Below are 14,244 nucleotides of genomic sequence, written 5' to 3'. Positions count from 1 at the left end.
TCACGTGACCGTGTGTTTACATCCTCTCAGCTGTTGGGGCCCCTCCTCCCCGCCCCGTCTCGCTCGCACAGACCGACACAAACGGCGGCGGCCCGGGGACCCCTCCGACGGGCGGGCCGGGACGGGGGAAGGGTAACGTCGGCTCCTGCTCGCTCGGCGATCGCCCCCGCGGGCGACCGGAGCGCTCTCCTGCCTGCCTTCCTCTTTCCCTCCCCCCCACCTTCAGACGGGGTCTGTGCAGGGTCCGGGGGCCCGCTGCGGAACGGGTGAGTGTCCCCCGGGGGGGGCTGCTGGGGGTTAGTGTGGGCAGGACCGCGCTGTGGGGCGCGGAGGCCGCCGTCCGACAGCCGGGACGGTGAGTTGCGATGGCCCCTTCCCCCCCCCCAGTTCCTATTGTCTGTTGGCCCCGCACGCAGGCGCGGGGGGGTGGGGGGTGTGTTGGAAAATGGAAGGTTGTTTTCGCGCAGCCGGGACAGGTCCGCTCCTGTGGGGTGGGGAGGGACGGGACGGGGAGAGTGCGCGTACGCCCTCGGCAGCCCGTTCCTCCTCCTCCCGATACCTCCCCGCGTCCTTTCGCCGCCTGCGTAATAAATAATCCTTGGCGCAAAAAGCTGGGGGGGGGGGGGGGGGGGGAGGAGGGGGGTGGCTGGTGTAGCTGCCGCGGGCCTGGGGCAGGTGTGAGGGGTCGGGGACAAGACAAGAGGTTCCAGCCTTGGAATCCGGTCGAGGTGGGGACGGGGGAGGGTAAAGGCAAGGTGAGGGCAGCGCTCGTCCCCCGCAGCGCCCTGTCTCCTCCCCGTCACGGATGCGTTTGTTTTTATTTTTTGTTGCCTTTAAGGAAATGCAGTGAGGACGGGAGCTTTTTTTCCCGATCCCTAACAACCTTAGGGTCTTGTGGGGGTTACGTCTTCCAGGCCGAGGCATTTCGGGGGGAGGCAAAGGGGGAAGCGTTGTTTTGCTTCAGGAAGAACCTACGGGCTGAGAAGAAGGGTATTTCTCCTGTCGGGAGAGGAGGTGGTCCGAACAGCAGCGAGGGGGCCAAATACTTCCTTTATGTAAATAAAGTGTGCAGAATGCAGGGTAACTTCGCTTTTCCGCCCCGGAGCCGCGGTGGGCGTTAGTGGCGGCAGCCGCCGGGGAAGGGGCATGGCTGTGCACCCCCCCCCCCAGCCCCGCTCCGCCATACGCGCACATTTCTCTCTGTTTACATTGAGGTCTGTGTTTTGGCTGGGAGCAGCGTGAGGGGAGGAGCAGAAACTCGCCGCGGGGTAGCCACCTCCTCCCCGGGCTGTTTTCTTTGTTGTTATCTGTTGGTTCGGGGGAGGCGGCCCGGGGTCACGTCTGCCTGTAGCTGAGCTGCGGTCTGCGGTTAAAGCGAATCCTCTTCGGCCCGGAGCCTCGGGCCGCCTTCTTCTGTGCGTGTGCAGGTCCTCTCTCGCCTCTGTCGTCGCCCTCCTCCCCCCCGCCCCCCCCCCCCGCTGCCTCGGCAGTTGTCAGCGGCTCGCAGTGAAGTTGGAGGAAGGGGAAGGGAGGGCGGAGGGGGAAGGAATCTTGGCGTTTATTTGATACGCAGTCAGCAGCCTCGGCCTGCTTTGTACAGCCCTGTAGTCTTTGGCAGCAAAAGGGGGGAAGAAAAACAACCCAAATCTCCTATGATGGGAAGGGGCGTGCGTGCGCGCGTGTGTGTGTGTGTTCATTTTTCGTGGTGGAAGATGAAGGAAAACGTCTTTAGGGTCTGCGTGAGAGAAGAGATGGAAGTACTGAACTGCTGCAATGTGTGGAGAATGCTTGTGTCCTTGCAGTACTTACCAGTGCCCATGTAGCTACTGTTCTTCTAGTGGGTATTTTCTGTTCCTGTCAAGTAAAAGTCAAGCACAGTTGAACTGCAAGGAAATAAGGTTCCTTCTGATAACGAGGGGTAAACTTTGAGACACTCAAAAAAGAGACACAGGTAAGGCTAGTCAGCACTTCAGTGAATGAATGAGGATACCCAATCCCTCTTGACCTTATGCCCTCTGTATTACAGAGTATGCTTTTAAGATGGAAGATGCAATATATCTGAGGCTTAAAGTTAGTAAATGATCAGAGTGTATTTTGAGAATGCCTTTGTATCATAATTCCTTATTCTTGCGAATGAATTGTAATGTGTGTGATACATTTTTTTTTCCCCCCACAGGACCCTTACCTTACTCTGGGCACTGGGCAGACCATCTCTGGAAGGAATCAGGCTTGGATAAACGGAACTGTTTTCTGCAGAACTCCTGCCTGATTTGTTGGGAAAACTTGAAAAATATTTTGGATGTGTAGGTGGACAAATGTGTGAAAGATCTATTGGTATTTTAACTGCCCTTGGGTGAATGAATATAATATGATAAGGATGTAATGTAATAAGAGGTCAGACAGCCACAATGAGGTCTTTGGAGATGGTCACTTAGCCAGATGTTCTTTACCACAGTCAGTGTCCTTCAGAAATGCAACAAAAAACAATTGGATGTTGTTGGGAGGTCTGCAGTGAGGAGAATGTAATGAAATCACAGAAACAGAAAAAATATATAATACTGGATGGCCAAATGTTGTCACTGGGTCTGTGTAGGATTAGGTTTGTTCTCTGCATAATCTCCGATCTTCACTCCAGAATTATTCTAAAAATCTTTCTGCCTCACCTAATTGGCATTCTCTCTGGGTTTTCTTCATCCAGTCTCAGACTTCGTGTCATGACTTACTTTAGATATTTGACCAGCTAGTTTCAATCTTGCAGTACTCTGTTTATAAATTTATGAAGTCTTGCCATTTTTGTAGTCCTAATTTTGGCATATTGGTGGTATCTGTTGCTCAATCTTCTGTTTGCCTGTCAGTAACTGCCCCAAGCTGCAGCAGCTCCTTTCAAAGAGGCTTCTGCCTAATAGGAGACTAAGAATAGAACCTGACTGCCAGACATGTATTATTGTTTTCTGTGCCGGACCATATCAGAGCAGTCACTTGGCTGTGTTTCTGTAAACTTGAAGTGCAGTTGCTTTGAGATGGTAAGCGTGTATTCTGAAGTTAAAGGTAGGCTTAGGCATGATACCAGTGCAGGTGGAAGTCTCTAAAGAGTCATATTGCCTGTCACAATTTTTATGCAAACTTGAAAGAAGAAAGAGTAACACAGAGATCAAATTTGAAGTTCCTACTGCAAGACATGGTTAGTAGTACAGGGCTTTTTTTCCCAAAGATGCTGCCAAAACTCAATATAGGCAAGACAATTTTTCCATGCAGTGTTCCAGAAAGGTTTATGCCAGGATTTTTATGAGTTCACCAAAGCAAATACATTCAAAGCAATTCTGAAATAGCTAGGCAGTATGTGAATGTTCATCCCAGTCTTCAGTGCATGGTGAGAAACACCTGAGAGTACAGTCATGGTTTCTGGATGAGAAGCGTCTTTACATATATTTGTTCTCTTCATTTCCTGCTTTGTTCCCATTTTCAGCAGGAACGTCACAGATCTGCTATTTTACCCCAAACTGGAAGTGGTGCTCTGTAGCTGATCATTAATTAGTTCTCTGTGTAAGAAAAGTATCTTGAACTCTACCCCACTTGGCACTCTTGAGTATTTGAATATTATCTCATTTATTTTACCTACTTAGAATGTAAATTTCCCAAAGCAAAATTGGGAAGAATGTATGCGCCATCTTGTTCTGCAAATGAATAAACAGGTATGTGACTGGCCTAAGGGCACTCTAGGAATTTTCCAGTAGGGTCAGAAGTTGGTCTCTGTGCTTCATCATCTTCAGCCAACAGGTGTGGATTTTTTGGTGGAGAATTCTTTTGATGTATCTGCTTTGCAGAAGTGTGATCACACTGTTCCACTTTATTTTATGGTGTTCTGGGGAGTAAAGTGAAGTAGTTTATATTAAATATTATGGGTATAATTACATTAAAACATCAGGAGATAACTACTGTGCTCCAGTTACTTTGGAACTTATTATTAATGGGAGCCTTCAGGCCTGCTTAACACAAGCACTTAAAGCAATTGCTGCTGCTATGTTGTTTAAGGCAATTGGGCTGGACTGTGGGCCTTGGAAGAAAGGGTAGAATTTGTAGTAGCTTAGGATGCTGAATATAATTATTTGCAGGACTGAAAGATTAGTTGGCTGCCACTCACAACAGTAGTGTTAGTTCTCTATCCTTTTTCTGTCCTGGTATGTCATGCCAACTTCATGTTTCAGAGTTAGTGTTGCTACAGCAAATTTGACAGTAGTGTGAACTAAACCCAAGGAGCTTGAAATCACGATGAGTGTATGTGTGTGAATTTGTGTTAAATGTACTTCTCATCAGAAGCTTATTGGAAATCTTTAAAGGAAAAGTAAAATGAAAGTAAAGATGTCTTTGAAAATGGCAGTTAGTCCTAAGAAACTTCTTCCTGAAAGCAAGAAGTATTGGAAGTTGTATACAGAGAGTAACTGTGGTGTCCATCACTTGTACATTGTGACCGCAGTTGGTATGTGACTTATTTCTCAACGAATTTTATTAGTCGTTTAAGTTGAAGCACAAAAAGAAAACTCATCCTTTTTTGTGCGGAGAAAATACTGGTTTAGAAGTCATCATAGAGCAGTTTAAAAAAAAAAAAAAAAAAAAGACAACCTAAAAAAAAAAGACAAAACTCCAAACTCCATAGCCCTAAAATAGTTTAGAGGTGACATCAGGAATCACCATGGTAACTCTCAGACTACAGATTCTGGTGTGTTTTCACATGGGGGAGTTCTAGAGTGGGGAGGTGACTGTGGAGCAGGAGTAAACCTCTCCTCTGGGTAGAGGGCTATCATGGGGCAGTAAAAGATTTTGAGCCCACTGCTTAGAAGATGCATTTAATGAAGGCTAATTTTGGAGTTACAGCTTTGTTTTGTATAGCGTTTATCAAATAAAGGATGTAAATATCTAGTTTATTACAAATGCAGAACTTTGCGTTCTGAGGTGCACGAAGTTGTAGATCTAAGATATTGCGAGTGTTGTAAGGTGATGTAAAATATTGAGGCTTAGAATTTCTCTCAAGTATTGCATTTCACTCCTTATTTTCTCAAAGTAGTATTTGCTCAGCATACAGTTGCAAAACAAATGCTGGACTTGGATTTGCAGTGTTTCTAGGATGTAAAAGATGACAAATGGAATTAATGTTTAAAAGCTCGTTTGAGGAAACAATCCAGACCTTGCTGGCGAAAACTTAAAAGTAGGTTTAAAACCTAACAGGCTTAGTGCAAGTGATATGATAGTGATGTGGGATGTTTGGAATCTTGCATGAGGGACATTTATATGAAGGTGCTATAGGGCATTTGAGTTGACAGCACGGACCTGCTAGTTATGAGACAGGATATACTGAAGGCCTACATTCTTCCAAAGTTTAAAAAAATAGATGTCAGGCAGGATAAGTCTAAGTAGAGGAGCTGATCAGTTAGAGAAGGGACAGTCTTGTTTGCTAACGTGCAGGGTTTCCTGGAGATTGTGTGTGTTTATACACACACACAGACAGAATACATGAACGACCAACCAGTCATATGGCAGTGTAGTGACTGTGAACAGGATGTCTGAGAGTTTTTAGAAAATGATGATGACAGACTGCATATTCTGGTTACAAGTCAGAGGGTCTCCAGTTTCATTCTTTTCGTGTCTTTTCTTATGAGTCTTTTGGCCGATGATGCCTTAACTTTTATCTGGTTGCATTTCTAGTCCCAACTGTTGCGTTCCTTTCAAAAGACACATCCCCCAGCTTTATGCAGTTTATGTTCTGTCTAGGAGTGTTAAAACAACAACAGCAGCTCATCTTGTTTATTTGTGGGGAAGCAAGGACAGGATGTGGGCAGAAGAGTTTTCTGTTGTGTTACTTAATACTAATTGTTGCCATATCATAGGCCAAGTAGCCTATAGTTAGTGTAAGTACCTAAAATAGCACTAGAGGTCTGTGTTTAAGCACCTGAGTCACATTGCAAGTATCAAAGGCTTGCTGTTATTATTACAAAAACTTACCTTTGCATGATTTCTAAATAGATAATGCTTATTAAAGCTGTCGGTAATCATGATTATTTCTTCCTTTTTAACAATTGTCTTGTTAAAGTCTTAAATGACAGTTGCATATTTCTAATGGCAAATTAATCAATCTTGAAAACTTTTCAGGATGAGTAGCAACAACTTTGTGATACTGGATAATGTTCCACTAGGAGGCATCTAACTGTCATTGAAAAGTGGTTTGTTTTTTTTTTTTTCCAGCTTATGTCTGCAATTTATTTTCCAGATTTAGCGGTAGGAGTTAGAGTCAAATCAGAGTCCCTATACAATAATAGTGTAAGATGTAGTGAAAGGCGGTATGCAGTAATATAGTAGACACACAGCACTCGCACTCCTGAATGTGACTGCTCAAAGTAAGTGTATTGGTACTATCCCTTAAGCAAAACAAACAGCATTTGCTATCAGTTCCTGTCGTCTTCAGGAGTGAAAGGGAACTAAATTCCAAAGAGAACATCTCAGAGATGACATGTCTTAATAATTTGTATTTTAAAAAAAATTACAAAAAAGCTGCTTCTCCAAAAAGAGATACCGGCATCAATTTATGGCTTCCATAAGTGAAGTAATAAAGTCATTGGAATTGTTTATGGTAGTAGTCAGCTAGTGAATCACATCCAGCAGTAGATATGCCTGTGGTGTCTGTGTCTCAAATGAAAGACTTGATTCCTCTAAATGGTTGTTTTAACATTGAAAAAGGAATTAGGACAGTGTGGTTGGGAGAAAATGAGAAGTGGTTACTATTCGGAGAATTTATTTGTGTTTTTTCTGTAGCAAATGTTTTCAGCGGATATTCAGGAATCACCATGTGGTTTTCTTGATGTATATTTGAAAGAAGGAGCCACTTTACTATATAATGGTCTATATATAGAAGTTAAAGAGAAGAATTGGAGCCCCTATCCTGGTAATCATCTTTTCAACATGATTGGTTTTGCTTGAATAGGTATAGCTAAAATGTATGCAAGTTAGCATTTCTGAAAGAGTGAACTTTGAAGTTCACTAAAGGAGATGCTTAATTTCAGCAGAGAAAGCAAAAGGTTAATACTTCTACAGTACTAATAATTTCAAGTAATCATGAATGCTGTGAGTATTTCTACTAGGACACTATCTTGCCACTAAAGAATTTGATTTCAGCTGAAAATCTTTGCCTGAGACTCATAAACTTCTTGTTTACTCTTGTTGTTTTTGTTGGATTCTGGCAGGTGGGGTTTTGCTGGCATTTCTGCTGGGGCATGTGACTGATGTTCATTTGCAAAACTCTCCCCTTTTACCCTTTTGAGAATGAACTGTGGTTTTGTTTCCATTGAATCTAGTCACCTGCTGTCTAGTTGCTTAAGCTTTGCTGTGTTCTTCCTTCAAGAAATTCTAAATTTGGCATTATTGCAGACAGGTCAGTGAAACTGGAAGGACACAGAAAAGTTCAGTTGCTGAGTTTCTTGAGAACTTCTGTTGAGCTGACAGTTGCGACATTATAAATCCCATAGGCCTTAGTCTCTGCTTATTTACTTCAGTTAATTATGCATTCATTATGACTAAGACTCATTACTTTTGAGTTTCCTGAGATTCTGTGATGTCTCCTGGAGTAATTCAGTTGGTCAGAAAAAGTCAGTGTAGGATTTGACTCCTCCATTCTGGGATGCTCGGGATAAATTGGGGTAGTTCGTGATGTAACTACGGCAGGTTATGTGATTGCAGCAGCCTCTTGTGTTATATCTTTAAACTACACTTCTCTCAGGTGAAAACCATGTGTTTTGTATGGCTGAAAAAAAAAACCTGAAGGGATAGGATTGTGGGGATGAAGATATGCTGTGTAAGTGCGCAGCTGCTACACAAGCAATGATAAAACGTTCTCAGCTTCCATTTCTTGGTGAAAAATTTGTATGAATATCTTGAAATAGTAACTGAAGCTTTCCTGAATGCTCCAAATCCCATCCAGCCCACATCTGCTGTTGTCTGTACTGTAAGTAAACCTTAACTTGGGAGCTGTATTTGCAATAGTACTTGATTCATACCTGGAGACAAAAAAACCCCACAATAGTACAGAAACATTTTCAAGTTAAAAATGTGCTTATGTATTTTGGTTTTGGCTTTTAAAGAAGGTGTATAAGGGATTTTGTTCAAGTATTTCTAGTTCTTAATTTACGTGTGCATGGCCCTAGGTCCAGCCACTAGTGAGGCTAAGCGCGTACTCTCAGTAGCACAGAAACACCTGTATTCAGCACGTATGTACATAAATACGTAGTTGGCCACCATATCACCGCAGAAAACGGCACTAATGCAAGCATAAAAAGCACCAGTGGCCTTATCCTGTTGTACTTTCTGGATGGTCAAGCTGAATGTTTGCCAGAATCACAGGGTTGGAAGGGACCTCTGGAGATCATCCAGTCCAACCCCCCTGCCAGAGCAGGGTCACCTACAGCAGGTTGCACAGGAACGCGTCCAGGCGGGTTTTGAATGTCTCCAGAGTTGGAGACTCCATCACCTCTCTGGGCAGCCTGTTCCAGTGCCCTGCCACCCTCAGGGTAAAGAAGTTCCTCCTCATGTTTAGGTGAAACTTCCTATGCTCAAGTTTGTGCCCATTACCTCTTGTTCTGTCGCTGGGCACCACTGAAAAGAGCCTGGCCTTATCCTCCTGACACCCACCCTTTAAGTATTTGTAAGTGTTGTTAAGATCCCTCCTCAGTCATCTTTTTTCCAGACTGAAGAGACCCAAATCCCTCAGCCTTTCTTCATAAGAGAGGTGTTCCAGTCCCCCAATCATCTTGGTAGCCCTTTGCTGCACCCTCTCCAGCAATTCCCTGTCCCTCTTGAACCAGGGAGCCCAGAACTGGACCCTTCCAGTTGCTGGGTTTAGATACTTGTTCTACCTTGAAACTGGCTGTTGGGTCCATTTATCCACCATTGCCTCTTGCACACACACTCATGCTCAGCTTTCCCCCACCCTGAACACCACAGATTGTCCAGCAGCTCACTTGGACCCCAGTTTTTCTCCAGCAGCTAGCTCCTTCACTTGCCTTATTTGAACAGTCTGCCCCATCCTCAGGTCCTGGGCCACGCTGATACTTTGCTGGCTAGTCCAGCTTGCAACTCCCTGTGGTCACATCCTGACTTCCAAGAGCTCACCCCTTCCTTTGCTGGCACCACTGGTGCCTGTGGCCAGACTCGTCACGTAGGCAGGCATGCACACTGAATAGAGCCCCAGGAAAACAGTTACAAAAGGAGATTAATGAGCAGACGGGACAGACTGTGGTGATTCAGGGCAGAGCACAGCTAGACATGCATACTGACCTGCAACCTGTTCACAGGTGACCTGTCCCTCTTGTTACCATAGCCCTATTTTCCCATGTTTGTTTCTCCCCAAGCCGCTTTGATCTCTCCCCTTCCCCACCTTTGGTTCCTCCCTTAAACATCCCATAACAGGACTTGTGCAGTCCCCAGGTGCCTTTCCCCTGCCTCCCATGATAAATCTGGGATCCCTGTAAGCAGCCACACCTCCCAATCTGAAGAGTGCCCTGGAGAGGCCTGCTGGTGGTGGGGAAGTGAGGGGAGCTGATGGTTCTCCTGTGATAGCCCTGGGAGCAGCTAGGTCAGGGTGTCTAGGTGGGTTCCAACACCACAAGCGTGCCTCTCTGCTCTTTTTTCTTTGTGCAGATTAGCTTTTTATCACATAACAAAGTTAACTCTGTTAGGTTATGTGCTGGCAAATAATCTGTTTAATCATTTGCAAGCCCAGTTGAAAATTTATGGTAGAAGTTACTGGCTGGCCACAGAGGTGTGAATTAAAGTGATGCTGTTACAAAAGCAATACTTTGAAATGGTACCTCAAAGTAGGGTATTTTAATAGCAAGAGAACAGGGAGAATGCTAGAATGATTGCATGAAACTTTGTAGAAAAGGCTTTTGTACAGTGCTAATGTTTTAGCCTTTCAAATTGTAAAATAAGGAGTTTATTTCTTTTCTGGGTGACTTGCATTTGTGTTGAGACATCTTTGGTAGATTTATTTTTAAAAGTAGATTTAATTCATACTTAATTTGTACATTTTGAAAATTTTGATAAACCTTACCACTTTTCCTTTGGTAAGAACCATGAAGGGATAGTTAATCCCTGCTTTATATAAAGTAGGCATTGGACATCTTAAGAAATAGGGATTTATGGTCAAGGTCCCATCATTTTAGGGTATGTTGTTCATGGATTTACAGTATGTCTGGATAGTGAGGCAGATTATCACATGGACTTTAAATGTGAGGTGCTTGGAGATATGCAGGATTTGGGGATTAAAAAGAAGAAAGTTAGGGGCAAGTAGATAACCATTGCTTTATTTGACAAGATAAAAGCAACTGTTAGTGTGCATATGGTTTAGTAAACAAGTAACATTTGAAAAAATTGATGAATCCAAGTGTGCTGCTTCTGGAAGTTTGCATCAGTGAAAGAACCTTCTATCATGATTCTGAGGAAGAGAAGCAGGAAAAAGGAGTTGGCCTTGCTCATTCTTCCCTCTTGAGGATTACAAGCCTGAGTAATGAAGTATCTTCTCAAAACATATTGTTGTATTGCGCTGGGCTATTTTAAGAATCTAGTAAACAGGATCAGGACTTCATTTTTTTCTTTAATTTTATTTGTTTAGCATCTCATAAGAAGGATGACACATAATAAATAAAAATAGAGATTCTCAGGCTATGAAAGTAAATATTTTGATAATAAGTATTAAAAGTCTTTTATGCTGTGATTATTGCATGCTGTTTTGGTGCTTTTAGATATATTTGGAAGGATCAGAAAACCCAAAGATTTTAATGCACTTGGAGCTTGATCAAGTTCGGTATTTTTGTTTTTTATTTGGGCCTGGGTTGTTTTGTTTTGTGGTGGTTTTTTTTTTTTTGAGACTGCAGTAAATGCATAGCTCTAAGATGAGGTTTCAAGTGTCAGGAATGTAACCATCTACTATTTTTACACTTGACCTCATTTCTATTTTCTTTTGCTAAAGGCAACAGGCCTATGTTGTTCTGTTGCTGCTGGAAGTGAGTTATTTAAATAACTTGAAATGTTTATGTGCAATAAGCTTTTGAACTTTAGCACTGGCTGAAATAGTGAATATTTTGTCATGGGCCACATTTTGCCTATTCAAAATTATGTGAACTGTGACTTGATCTGCTTAAGAACTATAGCTGCAGAAACTACATTTGTGGTGAAAGGTTAGGGAAATGTCTTTCAGTTCTTGCACTAAAGCTGCTTTGTGTTTTGTTATAAAAGAGGATTCTCTCTCCTGTCCTGCTGTTACTGGTTGCTGTCTGAAGGTGATACTGAAAGTAAAGGAGCATTATATTTTACTGTGGTTTGTAACCTTCTGGCCACCACAAACTACATTATTAAGCATTTCCTTTCATTAAAAGAAACAGGTCTTGTTTTAAAAGATATTGAGTATTCAGCATGTCCTTTATGTCAAGGTGTCTTAGTTGGCCTATGATCAGGGTAATGTTAAAAATTGCCGAAATTTTTGTCATTTGTATGCCTTTTGAGACTGAACAGGATTACACATTCCAAAAGTGGTTGTTTAGTGGTTTTTGTTTGGTTGGTTTTTACACATCTTTACAGTTTTTCTCATTCTTAACATTTGACTGTTACGGCTTATATAAACCTGCTTGAAATGAGTATTCTCTGTTAAATACCTTTGTACAAAGCTGTTTATTGTGGCAATGAATTTTGCAGCCTGGTCACTCTGTAGGTCACTAATTCCTGTGAAATATGTGCGCAGACAGCAGTTTCGCTTCTGAAAAACAGGTGCATGAGACAGACTCAGTGAATATCAGACATCTGTATGTATTAACCATCACTGATTCATACATATCTGTCTTAGAAAGTCCTGATATTTTAGTGTTGCCAGTGAACAAGTCACTGTTACCTGGTACCTCCTGTTTCTGTGGGTCTGTTAGGCCCACTGGACAGATAGTTGTAGCCTGGGAATAGGCAGAGCTGTAGGCACACAGCTCAGGAGCTGAGACCGTTAAAAAGAGTGTGCCATAAGAGGACTGCTAGGTTCTTTGTGCACCTCTTTCATGTCAGAGGAAGGATAGGGCTTCTTCTATATGTTGGACATTAGGTTAAGCTGAAATCTTCCAGTGGAACTTTGACAGGTCACTAAGCCATCTTAGGCTTTCCAGAGATGAGACTGTTTTATGCAGTGTCTTACAAACAAGCCCCACCAAACGTTTTGGACTGGTGTGGGTAGAGAAGCAATACTAATTGTTTTGAAATCTACAGTTGATGGGATGCTACAGGGTGCACAAAATTGTGGCAGAGCTAGTGTTCATTCACTCATAAAGGTATACATACAACCTCTTGAGATGTAATCAGCAGTTTGCATGTAGCTGACCTCTAATAGTAAGTAACAGGCTGAAACTGTTGTTTTGTTAACATCTTATCACTGTGTACTGTGAAAAAAAGCATAACCATGCTGCTCTGATGAAGTAGTATTGCTAGGAACTGCCTAGTTCCACCACTCAAGCTGCGTCATACTCTGCTGTAGGCATCCATTCTTGTCACTGTCAGTCAGGTATTCAGACTTTTGTTAGCAGTTAATACTACTCTGAAATTACTGAAATAACAAATTTTTTTTTTTAAATCTTGTAGACAGTGTCGCTGGACTGATGCATAACAAATTTTGGTCCTTTGGTTCTCCTATGATACTAGCTAACGGCATCTTACTGCTTTGGAAAGTGATTTTCAGACTACTTAAGAGACTATTTTCTTATCAGCACTTCTGTTCATCTGCTTCAGAATGAGGAGGAGCTGCTTCTGGGGACTGATCAACAACTGGCTATTAATACTGTCTGTCAGTAATGGGCAAATTCTTTATGCCTGACAGACTAAAGTCTTCTGCACAGGTAATAATGTCAAGTGCTTAAAATCTCATGAGACTTTTGCAAAGATGGGCTAATAGGGGTATTCCAGAGCTGTTTATTGTCTCGTCAGTCTCTCATCAATGAAGGCTTTTTCATTTTACAAATAATAGCATTTCTTAACAAAGATTTTATGGCAGATGATGGCTAAATTAAAACTTACTGTGAAATTGGGTACTAACAAATCCTTTTAAGAGAAGGGATGGCTTTGGTGGACTGACAATTCAGTGAATAAAGAACTGGCTTGACGGCTGCACCCAAAGAGTGGCTGTCAATGGGTCCATGTCCAAGTGGAGGCCAGTGACAAGTGGAGTCCCTCAAGGATCAGTACTGGGACCGGTCTTGTCTAACATCTTCATCAGCAGCATGGACAGTGGCAGAGAGTGCACCCTCAGCAAGTTTGCCGATGACACCAAGCTGTCTGGGGTGGCTGACATGCTGGAGGGAAGGGATGCCAGCCAGAGGGACCTTGCCAGCCTGGAGAGGTGGGCCCATGCCAGCCTCATGAAGTTCAACAAGACCAAGTGCAAGGTCCTCCATCTGGGTTGGGGCAATCCAAAGCACCCATATAGGCTGGGCAGTGACTGGCTTGAGAGCAGCCCTGAAGAAAAGGACTTGGGGGTGCTGGTAGACGAGAGGCTCAACATGAGCTGTCAGTGCGCACTTGAAGCTCAGAAAGCCAATCGTATCCTGGGCTGCATCAGGAGAAGCGTGGCCACCAGGTCGAGGGAGGTGATTCTCCCCCTCTACTCCGCTCTCATGAGACCCCACCTGGAGTACTGCGTCCAATTCTGGAGCCCCTACTACAAGAGAGATATGGACATGCTGGAATGTGTCCAGAGAAGGGCCACGAGGATGATCAGAGGGCTGGAGCACCTCTCTTAATGAGGACAGACTGAGAGAGGTGGGGTTGTTCAGTCTGGAGAAAAGAAGGCTCTGAGGAGACCTTATAGTGGCCTACCAGTATCTTAAGGGGGCCTACAAGAAAGCTGGTGAGGGACTTTTTAGGATGTCGGGTAATAGTAGGACTAGAGAGAATGGATTAAAACTAGAGATGGGATGATTCAGACTGGCCGTTAGGAAGAAGTTCTTCACCATGAGGGTGGTGAGACACTGGCACAGGTTGCCCAGAGAGGTGGTGGAAGCCCCATCCCTGGAAGTTTTTAAGGCCAGGCTAGACGGGGCTCTGAGCAACCTGATCTAGTGGGAGGTGTCCCTGCCCATGGCAGGGTGGGTTGGAACTAGATGATCTTTAATGTCCCTTCCAACCCTAACAATTGTGTGATTCTATGATGCTGTGCTTGGTCCCAATTTAAAGCTT

At 43.6% G+C, this 14,244-nt stretch overlaps 1 protein-coding gene across 4 annotated transcripts in view; it reads left to right on the top strand.

The window, feature by feature from the left end:
• Positions 1–52: 52 nt before the first annotated feature.
• The window catches only part of PCMTD1 (protein-L-isoaspartate (D-aspartate) O-methyltransferase domain containing 1), a 45,395-nt gene continuing 31,203 nt past the window's right edge, over positions 53–14,244 (top strand). Inside the window, exons 1-2 of one of the 4 annotated variants that reach the window (XM_063326850.1) lie at positions 53–266; positions 2,177–2,303. The gene's annotated coding sequence lies outside the window, so the exon portion shown is untranslated. Of the gene's footprint in view, positions 267–2,176; positions 2,304–12,779; positions 12,909–14,244 lie in introns of those variants that run through there. The other 3 variants (XM_063326852.1, XM_063326857.1, XM_063326851.1) reach the window with 3 other exon arrangements.

The sequence above is a fragment of the Chroicocephalus ridibundus genome, chromosome 2 (genome assembly GCF_963924245.1).
Source record: "Chroicocephalus ridibundus chromosome 2, bChrRid1.1, whole genome shotgun sequence".
Classification (NCBI taxonomy): Eukaryota; Metazoa; Chordata; class Aves; order Charadriiformes; family Laridae; genus Chroicocephalus; species Chroicocephalus ridibundus.
The sequence above is the reverse complement of the archived record's forward strand: the minus strand, read 5'-3'. Positions and strand labels throughout refer to the sequence as shown.